This window comes from Heterodontus francisci, chromosome 38 (genome assembly GCF_036365525.1).
Source record: "Heterodontus francisci isolate sHetFra1 chromosome 38, sHetFra1.hap1, whole genome shotgun sequence".
Classification (NCBI taxonomy): domain Eukaryota; kingdom Metazoa; phylum Chordata; class Chondrichthyes; order Heterodontiformes; family Heterodontidae; genus Heterodontus; species Heterodontus francisci.
This window is the reverse complement of record NC_090408.1, coordinates 14,811,233-14,834,500: the sequence shown is the minus strand read 5'-3', so window position 1 is coordinate 14,834,500 and position 23,268 is coordinate 14,811,233.

Genomic DNA, 23,268 nt, shown 5'->3' with positions numbered 1-23,268 from the left:
TTCCTTCAAGTAGCTGTATCCAGTCCTCTTTCACCAGATCATCTCTCAGGTTTGTAAAATTTGCCAATTTAGAACTTTTACTCCTGTTTTATCTTTGTCCTTCCATGATTATGCTAAAACTAACTGTATTATGGTCACTATCTCCAAAATGGTCACCCACTGTTACTTCCTCCACTTGCCCAGCTTCATTACAGAAGCCTAAATCTAGAATTGCGCCCCCTCTCATTGGACTTGTTACATGCTGGCTAAAAAAGTTCTCTTGAATGCAGTTCAATAATTTAGTGCCCTTCACACTGTTTGTATCCCAGTTGAAATTAGGGTAGTTGAAATCCCCAACTATTATTCTCCTACAGTTTTTGCACTCAGACATTTGCCTACATATTTGTTCTTCTAACTCCCTTTCACTATTTGGGGGTCTATAGTACACTTCTAGTAGTGTGGCTGCCCCTTTTTTATTTCTGAGCTCAAAGCATATGACCTCAATTGATGATTCATTTAGCATATCATCCCTTCTCACAGCTGTTATTGATTCCTTAACCAATATTGCTACTCTGCCTCCTTTTTTTATCCCCCTCTCTATCCCACCTGAAAACTCTATATCCAGGGATGTTGAGCTGCCATTCCTGCCCCTCCTTAAGCCAAGTTTCCATTATGGCAATGATATCGTGTTCCCATGTGTCTATCTGTGCCCTCAGTTTATCGGCTATATTTACTATACTCCTTACATTTAAATAAATACCTTTTAACCCTGCCAAATTCCTGTGCTGCACACTTTTTAACCTTTGCTTCTTTTGTCTTTCAGAATCACTTGCTAATTTTCTACCTCCTGTTCCCTGCCCTGAAATTGTCCTATCTGAAACTGCCCTCAGATTCTCATCCCTCTGGCAAACACATTTAAACCATCCCCAACAGCACTAGCAAACATTCCTGCAAGGATATTTGTCCCAGTCCTTTTTAGGTGTGGACCATCTGGCTTGTACAGATCCCACCTTCCCCAGAACCGGTCCCAATACCCCAGAAATCTATAGCCCTCCCTTTTGCACCATCTCGCCAGCCACGCATTCATCTGGTGTATTCTCCTATGTCTATACTCACTAGCACGTGGCCTTGGGAGTAATCCAAAGATTACTACCTATGAGGTCCTGCTTGTTAATCTCTTTCCTAACTCCCTAAACTCAGCCTGCAGGACCTCATCCCTCTTTCTTCCTATATCGTTGGTACCAATGTGAACCACAACCTCTGGCTGTGCAACCTTGCCCTCCAGAATGCTCTGTAGCCACTCAGTGATATCCATGACCCTTGCTCCAGGGAGGCAACATACCATCCTGGAATTACGTCTGCGACCACAGAAACACCTATCTGTTCCCCTAACTGTAGAATCCCCTATAACTATTGCTCTCTTCTCTTTTCTCCTCCCTCCCTGCACAGCTGAGCCACCCATGGTGCTCTGGTCATGACGCTCACTGCACTCTCCAGACGAACCCTCTCTCCCATCAGTACTCAGAACTGAATACCGGTTCGAAAGTGGGATAAAGGCCGGCTACCCGACCCAAACCCGACGACATGTGTCGGGGTCGGACCAGGTCAGACATGCTCTATCACAGGTAAGTGGCTCCAATGTTAATTTAATTTTTGGACTGGAAAGGTGGTTTTGTTACAGTTATTTTCAGCTTGTGCAGATCAGCAACAAAGTGAAAAATGGAAGGTAAGTTAACAGATGTTTGGGTCAGGTCAGATGCTGGAAAAAATGCAAGGACTCGGACCGGGTCGGATGTGGCTCTGTCGGGCTTGGGTCGGGTGTTTTTTTGCAGATCCGAGCAAGCCTTTAAAGTGGGATGCCCTCTGGGGACTCCTGCACTTCCTGCCTTGTGTTTCTTGTCGGTCCCTCTCTACCTGTGCTCTCTTAAGCTCCGGGGTGATTACCTCCTGAAATGTGCAATCCACATAGTTCTCTGCCTTGCAGATGCACCACAGTGATTCTAGCCATTGCTCAAGTTCTGAAACCCGGAGCTCAAGCTTCTGCAGCCGGTGACACTTCCTGCAGGTGTGTTTGTCAAGACACATGGTGTGTCCACGACTTCCCACATACCACAGGAGGCACATTCCATTTGGCCGAGCTGCCCTGCCATTACTAAGCTTTACAAACTAATTATTGCTAATGGAATAAGTCTTACCAGTTATTTGCCAATCATCTTCTTCCCTGTACTATGGAGGCTAAAAAGGCAGAAAAGAAAAGCAAGAGATCAAAGATCACCTCCTTCCCCAGTCAGTGAAATCCCTCACACAGACAACTCAGCCTTACACTCTGTCCAAACAGCAAAAAAAAGAACAAAGAACAGTCCATTCTGCCCTCCAAGCCTGCGCCGATCTTGATGCCTGTCTGAACTAAAACCTTCTGCACTTCCGGGGTCCATATCCCTCTATTCACATCCTATTCATGTATTTGTCTAGATGCCTCTTAAACGTTGCTATCGTCCCTGTTTCCACCACCTCCCACAGCAGAAAGTTCCAGGCACTCACCACCCTCTGTGTGAAAATCTTGCCTCGCACATCCCCTCTAAACTTCGCCCCTCGCACCTTAAACCTATGTCCCCCTAGTAACTGACTCTTCCACCCTGGGAAAAAGCTTCTGACTATACACTCTGTCCATGCCACTCATAACTTTGTAAACCTCTATCATGTCGCCCCTCCACCTCCATCGTTCCAGGGAAAACAATCCGAGTTTATCCAACCTCTAATTATTAATAAATTACACTAACTAAAAACCTTAGTAGTACTAACCTTACCACTTAGAATGTAGCTATCCGAGTGTTTTTTTAAAAAGAACTTTTTTGCTCTCTCTGACTTTTTAAGCTAGTTAGCAATAACAGCTGTTACTTACCAACCAATCAGCTTAAGGATTTCTCGTGATGTCACTGTTAGTTTTTCCCCACTTGTCAAACTCGTGCCTTCCTCCCAGGTCCATCAACTGCTGCTCCGCTCTTCCAGGTCCTAAATGGAATGTTTTTTCTCCTGTAACAAAGAAGGTGATTGTCTTAAACCTCCTCAGGATGAATGTCTTAGAACAAATAAACAAGATGAGGCTAATCAACCTGGGCCCTCACCATATTTGGAAAAGGAACTGTGAGAAGTCACATGGTGGGGCAGCCGTGTTGGTCTCCTTTTAAAAATCTTTAACATACAGACTGCAAAAAAAAAAGCAGTTCACAAGCAGACAAGGCAGAACCATCGTGCCTTAAAAGAACTGGAGACTGTAACATCTTAAGGTCTCCTAACCTATTCCTTTTCAAGTCCAGCAGTACAGAAAACCAACCTCTTAGTAATACAAGCAACTAACTTCAGAGAGAGAGATAGAGAGATACAGCACTGAAACAGGCCCTTTGGCCCACCGAGTCTGTGCGGACCATCAACCACCCATTTATACTAATCCTATTTTAATCCCATGTCCCCTACCACATCCCCACAATTCTCCTACTACCTACTTACACTCTCTCTTTGGCCTCCTTATCTCGAGAGACAATGGGTAAACGCCTGGAGGTGGTCAGTGGTGTGTGGAGCAGCGCCTGGAGTGGCTGTAAAGGCCAATTCTAGAGTGACAGGATCTTCCACAGGTGCTGCAGAGAAATTTGTTTGTCGGGGCTGTTACACAGTTGGCTCTCCCCTTGCGCCTCTGTCTTTTTTCCTGCCAACTGCTAAGTCTCTTCGACTCGCCACACTTTAGCCCCGCCTTTATGGCTGCCCGCCAGCTCTGGCGAACGCTGGCAACTGACTCCCACGACTTGTGATCAATGTCACAGGATTTCATGTCGCGTTTGCAGACGTCTTTAAAGCGGAGACATGGACGGCCGGTGGGTCTACCAGTGGTGAGCTCGCTGTACAATGTGTCTTTGGGGATCCTGTCATCATCCATGCGGCTCACATAGCCAAGCCACCTCAAGCGCCACTGACTCAGTAGTGTGTATAAGCTGGGGATGTTGGCCGCCTCGTGGACTTCTGTGTTGGAGATATGGTCCTGCCACCTGATGCCAAGTATTCTCCGGAGGCAGCGAAGATGGAATGAATTGAGACGTCGCTCTTGGCTGACATACGTTGTCCAGGCCTCGCTGCCGTAGAGCAAGGTACTGAGGACACAGGCCTGATACACTCAGACTTTTGTGTTCTGTGTCAGTGCGCCACTTTCCCACGCTCTCTTGGCCAGTCTGGACATAGCAGTGGAAGCCTTTCCCATGCGCTTGTTGATTTCTGCATGTAGAGACAGGTTACTGGTGATAGTTAAGCCTAGGTAGGTGAACTCTTGAACCACTTCCAGAGCGTGGTCGCCAATATTGATGGATGGAGCATTTCTGACGTCCTGCCCCATGATGGTCGTTTTCTTGAGGCTGATGGTTAGGCCAAATTCATTGCAGGCAGCCGCAAACCTGTTGATGAGACTCTGCAGGCAATCTTCAGTGTGACATGTTAAAGCAGCATCGTCAGCAAAGAGGAGTTCCCTGATGAGGACTTTCCGTACTTTGGACTTCGCTCTTAGACGGGCAAGGTTGAACAACCTGCCCCCTGATCTTGTGTGGAGGAATTTCCTTCTTCAGAGGACTTGAACGCATGTGAAAGCAGCAGGGAGAAGAAAATCCCAAAAAGTGTGGGTGCGAGAACACAGCCCTGTTTCACGCCACTCAGGATAGGAAAGGGGTCTGATGATGAGGAGCCACCACGTTGAATTGTGCCTTTCAAATTGTCATGGAATGAGGTGATGATACTTAGTAGCTTTGGTGGACATCCAATCTTTTCTAGTAGGGGCAATTTACACGAGGAGCAATTTATAATGGCCAATTTACCTATCAACCTGCAAGTCTTTAGCTGTAGGAGGAAACCGGAGCACCCGACAAAAACCCACACGGTCAAAGGGAGAACTTGCAAACTCCGCACAGGCAGTACCCAGAATCGAACCTGAGTCGCTGGAGCTGTGAGGCTGCGCCACTGTGCCACCCCATGACCTGCTGAAAATCCACCTCTTTGAGAGAATCCTGCAACGACTTTGATATACTACTCCGACTATCGAATCCACCCGACTACATTTCAGGAGTGAATACGCCTTCTTCATCGGGCTTGCAATGCTTGCCTTTTCTACAACACGAGCCAAATCACGTGACTTATGAACTATTCCTTTGCTTGTGATTTCTTAAAGTGCACTATCCTTTTTAACAGCTTTCTTTCTCAAGTGTGTGAGAGAGAGTAGTGAGTAACGTTGCATTAGACTTTCGTGTTGAAAGGGTGAATAAAAATAATCCTCTTTATTTAAACCCACAAAAAGCATGCTGCTATTATTCAAATTGGTCATACACTCAGGGGTGAAGAAACACACACATCTTCCTTTTCAAAAAACACTGATTACAGATTTAAAAAAAGGAAAAGAACTGGGGTTTCAGTTCTCTCTCAATTCTGTCCGTAACAGCTCTGTTCAGGTGGTACTTAACACCCAGATGGTAAGGGGGGAAATTTACTGCTTGGAATCTTCAGCCGCAGAGATGGAATTAAAATCAGCTAGGACCCTCACTCCTGAATGCTCACGAAACAACTGAGAACAATAAATGAAGGATTTTTGGGATGAGGACATGATAACAAGTCTGATAAACACTGGCATGAACCAGTTGGGCTGAATGACCTGTTTCTGTGCTGTACAGTCTATGTAATTCCATGATCAGGCTCAAGTGTGGTACCCATGATGGAATAGATTCCTGACACTCACTGTCTACTCTTGGGCACGAAGATCAGGTGCAATGTTAGTTGAACTGTAACTCAATAGGAAAAGTGATTTTTGAAAGTTGAAGAGCAAGGAGGAAAATGTTTAAGAGAATAAATACATTTGAAAATGATTAGAATATTTAATTATTGTCATACAAATAAGTGCAGCTGTATTTTTGCATCCCAGATGTAATCCCTTGTCTAAATATTGCAAGCTGTCAACATTTGTGGTCTGTTCATTTAAAGCTGATGGAATGCACGCTTTTCTTTATTTAATTCTCAATCTGGAGGCTGTGGTAGTTAACTCACATCCACACAGCTGACTGACAGATCTAAATGTAAGCAAATACAGCAGAGTGTACTTAACTGTAGCTCAGTAATTAAAGGGAATTTGACGTGTAAAAAAAAATCCAGAAAGTTTATTTTGAGAAGGACTCGGGTAATACTGTGGAGTCATGCATCTTTAAATGTGCAGCAAGAACAAATACTTAGGCAGCTGAACCTTTGCAACACCAGAAAATTAATTGCTTATCTATTCTGTAAGTTCCTTTAAAGAATGGAGCCACCGTTCTTAATTGATGCAGAGATAAAGGAACTCAATTGGAATGGATCACATATTGCCTGTTATATGCTTGCTGTTAACACGACAGAACTGCACCAATTTTGTTTTTTGTTTGAAACATCTTACTTGTAGAAAACCTGAAAATACAAAAACCAAGAAGCTTTCTATATTTTATCTATTGTCCTATTTATCCTATTTCCCTCAAGTAGCAAACAGGTGAGTGCTCACATAAATATTTGCAAGTACTGGCCATCAAACGTATCAGAGTGAAATAAAAGTTGTTTTTTTATTCATTCATGGGATGTGGGCGACCCTGGCCACGTCAGAATTTACTGCCCTTGAGAAGGTGGTGGTGAGCTGCCTTCTTGAACCGCTGCAGTTCATTTGGGGTAGGTATATCCACAGTGCTGTTAGGAAGGGAGTTCCAGGATTTTGACCCAACGACAGCGAAGGAACGGCGATTGAGCTCCAAGTCAAGATGGTGTGTGACTTGGAGGGGAACTTGCAGGTGGTGGTGTTCCCATGTATTTGCTGCCCTTGTCCTTCTAGTTGGTAGAGGTCGCGGGTTTGGAAGGTGCTGTCTAAGGAACCTTGGTGCATTGCTGCAGTGCATCTTGTAGATGGTACACATTGCTGCCACTGTGCGTCGGTGGTGGAGGGAGTGAATGTTTGTAGATGGGGTGCCAATCAAGCGGGCTGCTTTGTCCTGGATGGTGTCGAGCTTCTTGAGTGTTGTTGGAGCTGCACCCATCCAGGCAAGTGGAGAGTATTCCATCACACTCCTGACTTGTGCCTTGTAGATGGTGGACAGGCTTTGGGGAGTCAGGAGGTGAGTTACTCGCCTCAGGATTCCTAGTCTCTGTCCTGTTCTTGCAGCCACGGTATTTATATGGCTACTCCAATTCAGTTTCTGGTCAATGGTTGCCCCTAGGATGTTGATAGTGGGGGATTCAGCGATGGTAATGCTGTTGAATGTCAAGGGGAGATGGTTAGATTCTCTCTTGTTGGAGATGGTCATTGCCTGGCATTTGTGTGGAGCGAATGTTACTTGCCACTTATCAGCCCAAGCTTGGATATTGTCCAGGTCTTGCTGCATTTCTACACGGACTGCTTCAGATTCTGAGGAGTCGCGAATGGTGCGAACATTGTGCAATCGTCAGCTAACATCCCCACTTCTGACCTTATGATTGAAGGAAGGTCATTGATGAAGCAGCTGAAGATGGTTGGGCCTAGGACACTACCCTGAGGAACTCCTGCAGTGATGTCCTGGAGCTCAGATGATTGACCTCCAACAACCACAACCATCTTCCTTTGCGCTAGGTATGACTACAACCAGCGGAGGGCTTTCCCCCTCATTCCTATTGACCTCAGTTTTGTTAGGGCTCCTTGATGCCATACTCAGTCAAATGCTGCCTTGATGTCAAGGGCAGTCACTCTCACCTCACCTCTGGAGTTCAGCTCTTTTGTCCATGTTTGAACCAAGGCTGTACTGAGGTCAGGAGCTGAGTGGCCCTGGCGGAACCCAAACTGAGCGTCACTGAGCAGGTTATTGCTAAGCAAATGCCGCTTGATGGCACTGTTGATGACACCTTCCATCACTTTACTGACGATTGAGAGTAGGCTGAAGGGGCGGTAATTGGCCGGGTTGGACGTGTCCTGCTTTTTGTGTACAGGACATACCTGGGCAATTTTCCACATTGCCGGGTAGATGCCAGTGTTGTAGCTGTACCGGAACAGCTTGGCTAGGGGCGTGGCACGTTCTGGAGCACAGATCTTCAGTACTATTGCCGGATTATTGTCAGGGCCCATAGCTTTTGCAGTATCCAGTGCCTTCAGTCGTTTCTTGATACCACGCGGAGTGAATCGAATTGGCTGAAGTCTGGCATCTGTGATGCTGGGGACTTCAGGAGGAGGCCGAGATGGATCATCAACTCAGCACTTCTGGCTGAAGATTGTTGCAAATGCTTCAGCCTTATCTTTCGCACTGATGTGCTGGGCTCCCCCATCATTGAGGATGGGGATATTTGTGGAGCCACCTCCTCCAGTTAGTTGTTTAATTGTCCACCACCATTCACGACTGGATGTGGCAGGACTGCAGAGCTTAGATCTGATCCGTTGGTTATGGGATCGCTTAGCTCTGTCTATCGCATGCTGCTTACGCAGTTTGGCATGCAAGTAGTCCCGGGTTGTAGCTTCACCAGGTTGACACCTCATTTTGACGTATGCCTGGTGCTGCTCCTGGCATGCCCTCCTGCATTCTTCATTGAACCAGGGTTGGTCTCCTGGCTTGATGGTAATGGTAGAGTGGGGGATATGCCGGGCCATGAGGTTACAGATTGTGGATGAGTACAATTCTGCTGCTGCTGATGGCCCACAGCGCTTCATGGATGCCCAGTTTTGCATTGCTAGATCTGTTTGAAATCTATCCCATTTAGCATGGTGATAGTGCCACACAACACGATGGAAGTTCATTGATTCATAGCAGAATATGCTATAAAGGTGGGCAGGGTGCCCGCAAGACTGATGGCAGAGGGTACGTTTGATTCAAAGAAAGAAAATCTTCAACCTGTGTAGCATTCTTCACATTCTCAGGATGTCCCCAAGCGCTTTACAACCAATTAATTATTTTGTAAGTGTTGAATGTGGGCAATCACAACAGCTAATGCATGCAAGTTGCCACAAACAGCAAATAGATGAGTGATCAGAGAAATTGTTTTTGGTGGTGTTGGTTGAGAGAGGGATGTTGACCGGGGCAGTAGGACACCTGAAACAAAAAATGCTAGAAATACTCAGCAGGTCAGGTAGCAACCGTGGAGAGAAAAACAGAGTTAACGTTTCAGGTCTATGTCGCAGGAAGACACTCTTTGCTTTTTATCAAATCGACGTACACCTGAAAAGCAGGTAGTACTTTAGTTAACGTCTCATCCAGAAAACAAAATGATCAGTTTTGTTTTAGGCGCAGATAGAGTGGGAAGTGAGCCTGATCAATATGGATGATCAGGCCTCATTTAAATATGAGTGGTGAGCTGCTAATGCCAATCACACTGATTTATAATCAGATTGCCATTTGGGAAGGTGGTAAATCCGGTAGGCTCACCATTTTTCAAAGCCAGCTTGCATCTCTTAAAGGCGTGGTGTATGGTTCATTGGCAGTGTGAGCTAAGTACATTTATGGAGCAGAGGCATAATGTCCACAGCTAAGTCAACCCGATTTTCTGATAGCGCAGTGGAGGAACTTATCGAAGAAGTCAAGCCAGGAATGTGTTCCCATTTCCCTCAAGTAGCAAACAGTGCAATGACAAACAAGTCAGCATGCATGGAGATGTGGCTGAGTAGGTCTGAGCCAGCAGCATTCCTCCAGTGATCTGGCTGCAGTGTCACAAAATGATTAATGGCCTTACCAGGACTGGAAAGGTAAGATTCTTCTACACACACCTTTTATTCTGAAGACAACTCTGCTTAACCACACTTTTCCCATAGCAGTATCAATCCTTCCCTCCCTGCTGTAGAAGCATCTTCTCCAATTACAACAGAACACCTCATTATATATTCTTCTGCTCTCACTGACTCACTTAACACCTGCTACTGCCCTCAAAACTGGCAAACAACTTTCTGCTTTTCATTTGTTTGCACCTGGACTAATTCTCACATTTCCATTAGGTTCTTTGACACTTCACACTGTATACACTTTCTTTCATCCAGTAACTTCCCTTCTTGCACACTATGTAAACCTGCCGCACAATATTTTCACAGGCCACATTCTATCCCACTTTGATTCTTCTTGCACACAACAGAAGGGAATCTGGAAGAAATGGGAGACACAGCTGTGTTGTAAACTCTTACTCTAATGGTGGACACCTCTATTGATACCATTAAGGCAGAACCTGCAGAATCTGCAGTGCTGGAGATGGTGAGGCTGGAGCACCACAATTTTAAACATTGCGGACTCTCCACCCTAGGACTCGAGACAGACTGATGATCGCTTTTGTTCCCAGCTTGTTACATTTATAACACTTAGAATTGCCCCTCACTGATTTGCATGTCTCTACGGTCTTTAGCTCAAGTAATGACTGTTGTGGAATATTTAGCTTGTAGGATCCCAGTGCTTGAGAAAATGCATAACTTAAGGTTCTGATCTCTTGATCAACCAACCAACAAATGATTACTTAACATTAATGCAGACCCTACATTCATTATGTTCTCTAAAACTAATTACCATTTCAGTAACATTTCATTTTCATCACCAATTCTCTATAACTATAGTCATGAGCTTTCCATAACATTTTAAATTTGTACTTAGATTAGTCAGCCTCCTCTGGTGTTGTAAATGAGTCAGATAACAAGATTAATTCTTGATCTGTCTGTGATGTCTCTTCTGTCTCTCTTCTGTTTCTATTTCTTTCTCTCTTTCCTGCTGCTCCTCTTCATTTTGCTGCTCCCTCTTTTTCTTTCAGGCGGGAGGTGATAGGTAGAATAATGCAGTGTGGTGGGTAGAAGGGAGCCAACAATGGCTGCAGGATGGATTGGGGGTGGAGTTTGGGAAAATTATGGGCCTAATCAACTTTCTTTCTGTCCCCTCTGCCAATCACTCACGTTACTTCCATCCCCTCACTTCTATTATTCCATCACCTTGGCCTGGCTCGTAATTCTTCCACTTCTTCCCATGCCCTGACACCATTACTGGTCCTACTTCTTTCCCTTCAAAATACCTACTTCAGCCCTGTATCCTTACTCAATCACCTGTAACTCTTCATCCTCTTGCCCTCAATCCCACTCACGACCTCCAAGAGCAGGTGGGAGGAGGTTTCATTCTTCTTTTCCCTCTCTCCATCCATTCTTCCCTTCCTATCTGTTTCTCTCAAAACATCTTTGTTTGGCTTCAAAATTGAACTTAAAAAAAAAATTAGAATGAAGACATTTTCTGCCTGCCTTTCTCACTATCCAACTCTCTCTCTCATTAGGATCTCTGTATCACAACTGCAAGAAATTAATAATTATCTCTTGAACTGTTAGCAAAAAAAGAAAATGAGCATTTAGTTGGCTTCAAATTCCAACTTTAAAAAACAATTGAGCTAACATTAACATAAAGTTTCTTTCTCTCTCCTCTCCCCTTCCCCTCCCTTTCATTCTTTGTTCTGTTCCAGTCTCTCTCCTCTCAGAACAAAGAACAGTACAGCACAGGAACAGGCCATTCGGCCCTCCAAGCCTGAGCCGATCTTGATGCCTGCCTAAGCTAACACCTTCTGCACTTCCGGGGCCCATATCACTCTACTCCCTTCCTAAACATATATTTGTCAAGATGTCTCTTAAACGTCGCTATCGTATCTGCTTCCACCACCTCCTCTGGCAGCAAATTCCAGGCACTCACCACCCTCTGCGTAAAAAACTTGCCTCGCACATCCCCTCTAAACTTTGCCCCTTGAACCTTAAACCTATGTCCCCTAGTAACTGACTCTTCCACCCTGGGAAAAAGCTTCTGACTATCCACTCTGTCCATGCCGCTCATAACTTTGTAAACCTCTATCATGTCGCCCCTCCACCTCTATCGTTCCAGTGAAAATAATCCGAGTTTTTCCAAGCTCTCCTCATAGCTAATGCCCTCCAGACCAGGCAACATCCTGGTAAACCTCCTCTGTACCCTCTCCAAAGCCTCCACGTCCTTCTGGTAGTGTGGCAACCAGAATTGCACGCAATATTCTAAGTGTGGCCTAACTAAGGTTCTGTACAGCTGCAACATGACTTGCCAATTTTTATACTCTATGCCCCAACCGATGAAGGCAAGCATGCCGTATGTCTTCTTGACTACCTTATCCACCTGCGTTGCCACTTTCAGTGACCTGTGGACCTGTACGCCCAGATCTCTCTGCCTGTCAGTACTCCTAAGGGATCTGCCATTTACTGTGTACCTCCCACCTGCATTAGACCTTCCAAAATGCATGACCTCACATTTGTCCGGATTAAACTCCATCTGCCATTTCTCCACCCAAGTCTCCAACCGATCTATATCCTGCTGTATCCTCTGACAATCCTCATCATTCTCCGCAACTCCACCAACCTTTGTGTCATCCGCAAACTTACTAATCAGACCATCTACATTTTCCTCCAAATCATTTATATATACGACAAACAGCAAAGGTCCCAGCACTGATCCCTGCGGAACACCACTAGTCACATCCCTCCATTCAGGAAAACACCCATCCACTGTTACCCTCTGTCTTCTGTGACTGAGCCAGTTCTGTATCCATCTCGCCAGCTCACCTCTGATCCCGTGTGACTTCACCTTTTCCACCAGTCAGCCATGCGGGACCTTGTCAAAGGCTTTACTAAAGTCCAGATAGACAACATCCACCGCCCTTCCCTCATCAATCATCTTTGTCACTTCCTCAAAAAACTCAAAGTTAGTAAGACACGACCTCCCCTTCACAAAACCATGCTGTCTCTCGCTAATAAGTTCGTTTGTTTCCAAATGGGAGTAAATCCTGTCCCGAAGTATCCTCTCTAATAGTTTCCCTACCACTGACGTAAGGCTCACCGGCCTATAATTTCCTGGATTATCCTTGCCACCCTTCTTAAACAAAGGCACAACATTGGCTATTCTCCAGTCCTCTGGGACCTCACCTGCAGCCAATGAGGATGCAAAGATTTCTGTCAAGGCCCCAGCAATTTCTTCCTTTGCCTCCCTCAGTATTCTAGGGTAGATCCCATCAGGCCCTGGGGACTTATCTACCTTAATGCTTTGTAAGACACCCAACACCTCCTCCTTTTTGATAATGAGATGACTGAGACTATCTACACTCCCTTCCCTAGGCTCATCATCCACCAAGTCCGTCTCCTTGGTGAATACTGATGCAAAGTACTGATTTAGCACCTCGCCCATTTCCTCTGGCTCCACACATAGATTCCCATCTCTGTCCTTGAGTGGGCCATCCCTTTCCCTGGTTACCCTCTTGCTCTTTATATATGTATAAAAAGCCTTGGGACTTTCCTTAATCCTGTTTGCCAATGACTTTTCATGACCCCTTTTAGACCTCCTAACTCCTTGCTTAAGTTCCTTGCTACTGTCTTTATATTCCTCAAGTGCTTCATCTGTTCCCAGTCTTCTAGCCCTTACAAATGCTTCCTTTTTCTTTTTGACTAGGCTCACAATATCCCGTGTTATCCAAGCTTCCCGAAACTTGCCAAACTTGTCTTTCTTCCTCACAGGAACATGCTGGTCCTGGATTCTAATCAGCTGACGTTTGAAAGACTCCCACATGTCAGATGTTGATTTGCCCTCAAACAGCCGCCCCCAATCTAAATTCTTCAGTTCCTGCCTAATATTGTTATAATTAGCCTTCCCCCAATTTAGCACCTTCACCCGAGGACTATTCTTATCCTCATCCACAAGTACCTTAAAACTTATGGAATTGTGGTCACTGCTCCCGAAATTCTCCCCCACTGAAACTTCGACCACCTGGCCGGGCTCATTCCCCAATACCAGGTCCAGAATGGCCCCATCCCTAGTTGGACTATCTACATATTGTTTCAAGAAGCCCTCCTGGATGCTCCTCACAATTTCTGCCCCATCAAGCCCTAGCACTAAGTGAGTCCCAGTCAATATTGGGAAGTTAAAATCACTCACCACTGCAACCCTGTTACCTTTACATCTTTCCAAAATCTGTCTACATATCTGCTCCTCTACCTCCCGCTGGCTGTTGGGAGGCCTGTAGTAAACCCCCAACATCGTGACTGCACCCTTCCTATTCCTGAGCTCCACCCATATTGCCTCGCTGCATGACCCCTCTGAAGTGTCCTCCCGCAGTACAGCTGTGATATTCTCCTTAACCAGTAATGCAACTCCCCCACCCCTTTCACATCCCCCTCTATCCCGCCTGAAGCTTCTAAAGCCTGGAACATTTAGCTGCCAATCCTGCCCTTCCCTCAACCAAGTCTCTGTAATAGCAACAACATCATATTTCCAAGTACTAATCCAAGCTCTAAGTTCATCTGCCTTACCTGTTATACTTCTCGCATTGAAACAAATGCACTTCAGACCACCAGTCCCGCTGTGCTCAGCAACATCTCCCTGCCTGCTCTTCCTCTTAGTCCTACTGGCCTTATTTACTATGTCCTCCTCATTTACTTCACTAGCTGTCCTACTGCTCTGGTTCCCACCCCCCTGCCACACCAGTTTAAACCCTCCCGAGTGACGCTAGCAAACCTTGCAGCCAGGATATTAGTGCCCTTCCAGTTTAGATGCAACCCGTCCTTCTTGTACAGGTCCCATCTGTCCCTGAAGGGAGCCCAATGGTCCAGATATCTGAAACCCTCCCTTCTACACCAGCTGCTCAGCCACGTGTTTAGCTGCACTATCTTCCTATTTCGAGCCTCACTTGCACGTGGCACAGGGAGTAATCCAGAGATTACAACCCTAGAGGTCCTATTTTTTTAACTTACTACCTAACTCCCTAAACTCCCCCTGCAGCTTAATGTATTTTCGGATATTTATAAACCATCAAACAAAAACGTTATAATCGATCTGCATTCAGAACATTTTTTTCATGCGTGCAAGAACAGCCTATCATTTTTAATAAATATTTTATCTCAAAACTTGTGAAATATGGCCTCTTATTTTTCAAAATTATTTAAAGAAAAGCTACTCAGTACTAAGTGCTTGCAAATACTTTCAAATGACTCAAAAGACAACTTAGTGGATAAATCTAATCATATCGGCTCACAAGTCAGTGACAAGCCCGTCTCCGCAGGGCCTAGGGAGCCATGCCAAATTTTTCACTCCCCAGGCCCTTCATTGGCCTTGGGTGGGACTTCCACCTCCTTGAGGCAGCAGGCCGGCAGCACTTAGGCCCAGCAGCACCACCGGGAGTGGTGGCCATTGCTGGGACTACACCCAGCCAATGGCAGAAAGAGGAAGGACAGTCCCGGAAAGCAGGTAAGTTTTTGAGGTCTCGCCAGGGACAATCGGCCAGGCAATGGTGAGGCAACGGGGGGTTAGTTAGAGGGGTTGGGAGGGGTATTGTGCATTGGGGGGGTAGTTGGGACTTCAGGGGCAGCCCTCCATGGGGTACAGTGTGCCTGATTAGGAGGGCTCCCTCCCCAGCCCGCAAGAAGGCCACCAGGTCTTGGGACCTTTGCTAGCTGTGGGTAAAATACCTGTGGCGGCAGGAGGAGGCCCTGAAGTGGCAGTTAATTGGTCACTTAGAGGCCTTGATTGGCCTTGGGCAGGGGAGCTGTTTCTCGCCACCGCTGGCCCGCGTAAAATTGCAGTGGAGACGGGAAACCATCAGGAACGGCATCCTTTGTCTGCCAGTCAATTTTTTGGCCCTTACCTCCCGCCACCAGCCCACTCGTTGTGGGGGGGGGGGGCGTAAAATTCCGGCTATTATTTTGAAGTATGTACTCTTTATTCCCTTAAAGTATTTGGACATCAGAAATATCAGTTGCTGTAAAAGGCAGATGAAAAACATTCAAAAAGAATTTTGAGATCTTTGTGATCAGATTGTGCAATGACAGGGTAATATCCTTGAACTACAGTGAAACCTCTAAAAGCAGACACTCCCAAAAAATGAATATCTGCAAAAAAAAAGACACTTATTGGCAGACCCAATTATGGAGAAAATCCAGAAGAAACACTCTGATACCACAGACACTCTCAGATTACCAACACACCAAGTTCTTTTATAAATTAAAACACAGGAGATGTGGGTCAGCATAATGTGGTGGAGGGTTTAATGAAAAGAAACAGTTTTTGTGGAATGAGAAAATCTTTACCCAGCATCCATAGTGACAGAGAAACCACTCTATCTCTGAGATTGACTGCTTGCATAGCGCTATTCCAGGGATAGAGTGGTTCCTCCATTGCTATGAATACTGGGTAAAGCAATCCCCATTCGACAAGAGCAGTTTCGTTGACAAAACCTGCTGCTGTCTCATGCTGACCTGCATGCACTGACCTCACCAGGATCCTAAATCAAGGAAAGACATTGCAAACAGTGGGAAGGGCTGTTCCTTTCCTGCCCCAGCGCTGCATTTTGTTGTATAAGATAGCAAGTATCGTGCGCCGTACAATGCAAGCAAGAGCTTTAACTGTGAGCTAACCTGTGAACTGTGAATGCCACCTGCAGGAGTAACAGATACTGCAAATGCTTTTAGTGAATTTTCAACATACATCCGCCAAATCAAATTCAATATATAAAAGATGTTTCTTGCTTTAGTGCCTTACTTTTTAGTGATAGTCCCAACTGGTTCCTTATTCATAGCTCTTGTGGACATTATGCCCTGTCTGCCAACTCACGGGCACCCTGGAGTGTTTCCACTTTTACTCCATTGCTTGTCTGTATTTTTTAATCTTGTATTTGTGATACAATACTTATACCTTTGTTGCTCTATCTTCATCCTTCTGATTCTGCTGCCTCTCTTTGTTCCAGAGCTGTTGCTTTCTTTGCTTACTGCCCATGCCTGTACCCCTCCATATCGCTGCTTTATGCACGCCTGGTTCCTGTCAGTACTGACTTCCAGTCTCTGTCAGATTCACCATTTGTAACTTTTTGTACTTCTTGCTGATTATTTGCTCATTGTAATTGTCACTTGCTAATATTTATTTTAATTTATACTTTGAATGGCTTGCTTGATCGGAGTATCATATTTATCACAAGTTAGCTGCTGTCACAGCAACATGTTATGTTGAATGATAATTTTTTTCAATCCACCGGCTGGAGACCTGAGTTTATATATTTTTTTAAGATAAAAGGTGATTTAGCGAGCAGCTTAGTATTAGAGCGCGCTGTGCCCGGGCCCGCGCGGTAGTCCATTCGAATATCATCCAGATTCCGATTAATATTAGTATCACCCCCAGCCCCCCGACCATTCCATTTTCTAATGTGTCCCGCCACACCTGATATCGCTTAGCGTACCAGGTGGTCTCCATGATGGGCACTATCCCAAGCTCAGTCAATGTCCCCTTGATTATATCTTTTCAGTTGGGACCAGTGTTTCCACCGGCCCTTCCCTTTCATATCGACACATGCACAGGTATCACTTGTCATGATAATATTGTACGGCCCGGTCCACTTTGGGGCGAATCCCGCCTGTTTCGGGGTGACCCGTACCAAAACTCTTTCCCCTACTTGGGGTGTGGGTTTATCAATTCTATCCTTGTTCTATATCTCTAAGTCCCGTATAATCTGTTGATCCCTGTCGTAATTCTCTTAGCTGCAAATCCAATTGTCTTATGTACTGCCTGATTCGATCCCGTAGGGGTCCCATATCCTCCCCGCCTACTATAATAATTTCAGGAAGTTGCATAGCCCTCCCTGCCATAAGTTCGAAGGGGGTCAGTCCCATTGTTCGATTTGGCGTGGCTCTGAGCCTCATCAGTATACAGGGTAAAATGTCTACCCACCCCTTCCCAGTCTCAGAGATGGCCTTTGCTATAGCTGTTTTTAAAGTGCGGTTCATTCGTTCTACCATTCCTGAACTCTGTGGATGATAGGGGATATGAAAGCGTTGTCGGATCCCCAATAACCCACAGGCTCATTTCATGAGCTGTCCTGTAAAGTGGGTGCCTTGGTCTGAGTCAATCTGGAGTGGCACCCCCCAACGTGGTATTATGTCGAATGCAAGGATTCGTGCTACGGTGGATGCCCCGCAATCCCGGGTGGGGAATGCTTCTACCCGTCGAGTAAATTGATCAATGATTATCAGACAATACCTTCTCCCTCTACTGTTAGGTAAAGGTCCTGTGAAGTCAATGTGGAGATTCTCCCATGGACCCTTAGGTCGGGTTTGATGCGCCATTTTTACTTTTATAGGCCTTCCTGGGTTATGTTGCGCGCATATTATACAGTGTTGACATTGCTTTGCTACGTCTCTCCCTGTGCCGGCCCACCACCAGTCTCTAGTTAGGCGATTCAGCATTCCGTCACGTCCGGTATGGTCGGGTTCATGATATAATTTGAGTAGTTCGGTCCGTATGGAAGATGGGGCGACCACTCGTAACTCCTTTCGCCACACCCCATCTCCCCCCATGGCTGCCCCTTGGCGTTCCCATCAAGATCGTTCCTCAGGGTCAGCCTCTTCCTGCACCCTTCTAATATTTAATTCCTCTGGTCCTATCGCGGCTACTGGAATAACCTGTGGCACAGCCACTTCTGCGGCATTCCGAACTGCTTGGTCTGCTAGCATGTTCCCCTGTTGTTCTTTACTTTTGACCTTCTGGTGCGCCTTGATTTTTATTACGGCTGCAGCAGCTGGGTGCTTAGCTGCTTCCACTAATTCTCGAACCACGTTCTCGTGTTTAATGTGTCCCCCTCCGGATGTTCGATACGCTCCTCTACTCCATGCGGCCATATAATCGTGTACTACCTCAAATGCGTATCTACTGTCGGTGAACATATTCACGCGTTTTCCTTCTGCTAATTTCAAAGCTTCTGTCAGGGCTACCAATTCAGCAACTTGGGCAGATATTGTTCCTTCCAGCCCCCCTTGTGAGAGAACTGTGCCCATTTGGTCTACCACGGCCCATCCTGTACGGAACTGTCCATTTATATATCGTCGAGATCCGTCAACGTATAGGGTCACATCGGTATCAGTGAGGGGTTCGTCTGCTATTTCTCCCTCTACTTCTTGATCCATTTCTACCTGGCATTGGTGAATCTCCCCCTCGGCTATTAATCCTTCAGCCGGGTTGAGTCCTGTATCTCTAATGATTTGTATGGATTGATCTTTAGGTAATAATACCGCCTCCCATGTAGCTCGTCGAGCGTCGGACACTGTTTTTAATCTCCCGGTGTTTAACAATTCTACTATAGTATGTTTTGTGTGTATGATCAGTTGTCCTGACATGGTGACAGGCTCGCTTACCTTTGCGGCCCATGCTGCGCAATCGAGGGCTGCTATGCATCGATGGAGCCCCCTTACTACCGGGGATTCCTGTGTGGAGTAGTACGCCACTGGTCTCATCTCCCCTCCCCTCTCCTGGGCAACTACAGCACTATAGAATCCCCCATCAAGGTCGTAATAAATGTGAAATGGCTTTGTCATGTCTGGCAGCCTGAGGGCTGGAGCTGCTAGTCGTTCTGCCTTTAATTTACTGTATGCTTCCTCCTGCTCTTCTCCCCATCCCACTTGCTCTGTTCCTGGTTTTCCCCCTTTTACTAGGCGTTGGATAGGTTCTGCCAGGGTAGCGAATTGGGAAATAAAATTTCTACAGTAATTGAATAAGCCTATCACTCGTCGCACTCCCCGCACTGTTATAGGTTGGGGCATATTAGCGATTGCTGTCTTGCGGTCGGTAGGGAGGGTTTTTGCCTGACTTATGTCATGTCCTAACTATCGTACCTGGGTCTGGCCGATCTGTGCCTTTCGTGGGTTGATTTTAAATCCTGACTCCTCCAATGTCCTTAATACCGTGATCAGGGTCCCTAAGTGTTCGCGTGTAGTTGTCGAGGCTATCAGGATGTCATCTACGTACTGTAAGATCGTACTATTATGTCGGTTTAGGTCACACCTTTCCAAAGTCTTACACATGATCCGGTGAAAAATATCTGGGCTATTGTGAAATCCCTGTGGAAGTCTGGTCCAGGTATATTGTTTGCCCTTTGAAGTAAAGGCAAATTTTTCCTGGGACTCACGGTCCAATGGGATTGACCAGAATCCGTTTGCGATATCCAGGACCGTAAAAATCCAATGTTCCGGATTCAAACCATTGACGATAGTAGCTGGACTGGCTACGATAGGATGCTCTTTAGGCGTTACCTTATTCAGGGCTGTATAATCTATAGTTAACCAGTAACTCCCATTGGGTTTCTTAACCAGCCACATGGGGGAGTTTGTGGTTGATACTGTTGGCCGGAGAATACCCTGCTCTACCAGAGCCAGGTGTAGTTTTAATAAGTCCGCAATCTTGCTTACTCTTAGCCCAGACTCCTGGTATGGCCTGGCATATCGATCCCAATACCCCCTCTTTAACCAATCTCTGGCCAAGGTATTAATGCTGCCTATCATTGCTATATTTCTCACTGAGACCCATTTCCCGGTGATCTTGTCTTTATACCCCTGTCTAGTGGTCCAAGATATTTGTCCTTTTCATGCGTCTACTATCGTGCCCAGCTCTCTGAGTAAGTCCATACCCAGTATTGTACCTTCTGGGTTCGGACACACCCAGAACTGGGCTGGTAACATTATACCTTCAACCTCTAATATCTGCGTTTCGCTTTTGTAGGCTGTGATTTTACTGCCCCCGACTCCCTGCATCGTAATAGAACGTCGTGTAGTGGGTAAGTCAAGGTTGGTCAAGGATACTGAGGCCCCCGTATCTATTAACATTTCGCATCGCCGGCCCCCTAACGACGCCTCAATCCACATACGAGGATCAGTTCCTCGCCCGGGGGCCGCTGCTACTCATTGGGGCGAGGTTGGTTGCCGGGTCAATTGCTGTATGATGTCCAACAACTGTTTATTGCTCAATTTATTGGCATCTGTGATTGTCTCGTTATTTCCGTTCCCCGTCCCTTGTCCCTGCCATGGCCCCTTTCCTTCCTGTCTGCCCCCCTTTGCCCAGCAGTCCTTTATCTCATGCCCTATTCTGTTACAATTTGTGCACCCTTTATGGCCATTACGCTTCGGGGCCCTGCACTCGGCGCGGCGATGTCCCGGTTTGTTACAGTTAAAGCAGGTCTCTGTTTTTACAGAGGCTGTTTTGTATGCTTCGGTAGTTATTTTGGATTTCTGCTGATTATCTAAGGCAGTAGCCCAATTCCCCAAATCGTCGAAATTATTATAATTTACCAAACCCATTTTTAGTATCGTCTGATGACCGGGGCTTAACCCATCTTTATATAACTGGAGGAAAGCTGGATTTTGTCGATCGGCGTTCGCCATGCCACTGTGTGCTAGGAAAGCTTCGAATTTCCTAGTCCCATATTCCTGTGCTCCTTCCCCTTTGTTCTGTGTTACTCCCACTATCGAATTCCAGTTTACGGGGATCTGGCCGAAGGTGGCTGTTACGTCTGCCCTAAAAGCAATCAGGTCTAATTCCTGCTGCTGTTAGTCGGCGGCCAGATCCGCACACCAGGCGCCATCCCGGTGGGCAGCCTGTAGCCGCCCCCAATAGTTCTCAGGCATCCTGGTCCGAACTAACCCCGCGACATCCCGATTATGGAGGTTGTGACAAATTTGCATCTCTTTAATTTTCTGCCAGAATATTGCATTGCTATTGCAAGGTTTTAAAAGCGGCAATTTGTCCAGCAATTTCATGGTGTCTCCGGGGGATAAGGAAATATATGTCATTCTTAGTTGTGTGGGTCGGGCTGGTTGTCCCGCGTGCCCACCCCTTCCCACCACCCCACTTTGCGCTGGCGCTCCAGGGACATATTCCACCTTTACAGGAGCTGTTTTTGCTGCGTTCGCCGGAGCATAAGGGGGCGGGGTCTCGTCTCCTTCCTGATTATTATTATGCGCCTCTTCTCCTAGGGATCCCCAATCAATATCGTCCTCACTGGGTGGCGCGCGAGGGTGGCCCGTTAGTGCTGACAGGACCGTTTTTCCGGACATAACGGTTACCTGCTGCTTTTTGTCCTTTATATACTGATTCACTCGCTCTGCTAATTTTACATGGGCACGAATAACCAAAATCAGAGCCTTTTCATCCTTATCTTTCTTTTCCTTCTTCCACCACTCCCACTGTTCGGCCGGCGGGTCGTGGGGTTTCCAACTTGAGTCAATCATTTTCTCTATTAACTTTTTCTGTTTCTCTGCCAGGTGGCAGGTCAGAGACCCCTCCAGTCCCCACTCAAGCTCTACTTTTTCACTGGCCATACTTGGGTAGGATTAGAACCATTAGAATCTACTCTCAGAGGTCCGCTTTTAACCTAGCGCAACTTGTAGTAGACCGTCTCCTGGCTAACTGTCAGGTCACAAGTCTGTCCGTATTTCATACAACAAGCTTATGATATATATACGCATATATATATTCCAAACCCTCCTTGACAGTGCCTATGTCTCTTAACGAACTACCTTCCACCGTTTGACCATTGTTCAGATCCTGTTCACAAACTTGGCATTCGTTGATCGCGAAACACCACCTGGCCCCGGGATAAGCTTCTGTTAGATACTCACCCGGTATTCCTGATGGCATCAAGCAACCGCCGAATCCTGTTCTCAAGTTCGGGATCAGGTTTCAGCCAACTCTCCCTTGCCCCCTTTGTTCCTTTCGCCCATTTAATTCCTGGCCTTCGCTTGGGACTCAGTCGTCCTCTTAATTCCGGCTCAGGCTGGGTGATTGGGACATCAGGGTCGCAGAAGAGTTGACTTACCCCTGATCCTGCCGACTACGCCAATTGTTAGCGGGAATGAATCTAGAAGAATCACTCGACACTCAGGTCTGCTCCAATGTCAAACAGTTTATTACGCCAGCGGGCAGCAGGTCACTGGGCTGTCCAGATGCCTCTCCACCGAACAAAGGAAAATCATCAATACTTATACATTTTCAAGCAGTTACTCAGCCCATCCCGGCTGGACATGGTCCAATCACAAAGATTATAGATCATATACATTGATTATTAGAGCCAATAGAAGTGGTAACTCGGCATGAAGGGACTGTACAACCGGCCCATAGACAGATAGGGGATTACTCATGATGTTTTCCATTCCCCCTTAACCATTATCCTTGGTTCTCATGTACGCAGAGCATCTTATCTTGACCTCGTTACAGGCTGGTACCTTTGTCAGCATTCCACAAGGACATCTGCTTTATCTTTGTTTAAATTTGGATTAGTCAGCTCTTGTGTGGAACGTGGTCAAGTTAACTAAGCCCCATGATGCCTTGCAACCTCCTCCATGTTCTTTAAGATTATATGTATCTACTTACTCAAATAACATTTGAACTATATATATATATTACTGCAGGTGCCTCTGTGCTGGGAATATCCTACAACACTGGCTAGCTCTTTCTCTTTGCTTTTCCGGTTCCT